Source organism: Trachypithecus francoisi, unplaced genomic scaffold (genome assembly GCF_009764315.1).
Source record: "Trachypithecus francoisi isolate TF-2019V2 unplaced genomic scaffold, Tfra_2.0 Lachesis_group18, whole genome shotgun sequence".
In the NCBI taxonomy this organism is placed as follows: Eukaryota; Metazoa; Chordata; class Mammalia; order Primates; family Cercopithecidae; genus Trachypithecus; species Trachypithecus francoisi.
The window spans coordinates 42797827-42799111 of record NW_022681463.1 but is presented as its reverse complement, the minus strand read 5'-3'; the positions used below and the strand labels follow the sequence as shown (position 1 = coordinate 42799111).

At 36.7% G+C, this 1285-nt stretch overlaps 1 non-coding gene across 1 annotated transcript; it reads right to left on the bottom strand.

Annotated features, from left to right (window-relative positions):
* Window positions 1-888: 888 nt before the first annotated feature.
* On the bottom strand, window positions 889-950 carry LOC117063804. The gene has a single exon (XR_004429088.1). It is a non-coding gene; the product is annotated as a U7 small nuclear RNA (small nuclear RNA).
* Between the last annotated feature and the right edge of the window lie 335 nt (window positions 951-1285).

Genomic DNA, 1285 nt, shown 5'->3' with positions numbered 1-1285 from the left:
AAACTGGCTATTACAATTACATAAAGTTCCTTGTGTTCGTTAGCAGTGTTGCCTTTCATGGGTTTATCCTGTTTGGCATATACATCAAAGTAACAGTCATAAAGACTTCTACAAAAATTTGGAGCATGTAGATGTGGAAAAATTTTTAAGATTTTTTTTGTTTTTTTTTCCAGCTACATTGCAACAAAAGCATACCTTGTTATTATGACAAAAAGCTTAAGGCACGACATAGAAAAAATTCAGTATTTTGTCAAAGCTTGGTAATCTAAACCCATGGCCAGAATCACCTAAAAATGGCAGATATGATTCAGTTTTGTATTCTGCGTTTTGGGAATTAGTGTTATTGGAATACCAGCCCTGATCTCTTTAGTGATTCATTTACTAACATGATTAACAATTCTGAGAGCCAGCCATGTTAGCCACTAATACCAGATTTTTAGAAGCTGCCTAGGTTTAATGGAACTGTGGGTATGTTCGTTTGAACTGGGGTGGCAGTAGGAGGTTCTAAATCTGCTGTTCTGATTTTTAGTGGTTTTATTTGAACCCAGAGAATGAACTTCTTATGATTTCCACTGCAGCATATTTTTTTATGGGTGTTTCCTATTCATGAGAAAAATAAAATAATAACAGATAGTTTAGGGGAATTAAGAATAAAAGTGAGTGATGAAGTTTCACTCATAGATTCAGTTCATAGAGGTTTGGGGAATGTGATGAGTTAAAAAAAAAAATTAGCTTCAGTTCATTGATCCAAAGGCATGGCTCTGTATCTTTTTGAATATAAGGAATTCAGAAAAATTGGGGCAGAAGGTCAGATTAGGTTTGTTATATTATTATTTGTTTACATGTCTGTGTCTTTGTGTGTGTGTGTGTGTGTGTGTGGCGGGTTGGGGAGGGTTTCCAATACATACTGGAAAACCTGCTAGACAAATTTTAAAAGACCTGTAACACATATGTGTTTGTTTCTTTAAAAACCATATTTTCTTTTTTGTCTGTAGAGATAGGGTCTCACTATGTTGCTTAGGCTGGCCTTGAACTCTTGGCCTCAAGCAATCCTCCTGTCTGAGCCTCCCAAAGTGCTGGGATTAGAGCATGTGTGCTTCTAAGAGTAGACTATGAGTTTCTTGGTGGCAGAACCTTATTCATGTTTCCCATTGTCTGGCATGGCACTGTGTGTAGCTTAGTAACAATGATGGTTGTGACGATGCTGATAATGGCCTCTATTACTCAGCTTCCTGTATGCCAGGCACTATGCTAACTGCTTTGCATACATTACCTTATTTAATTC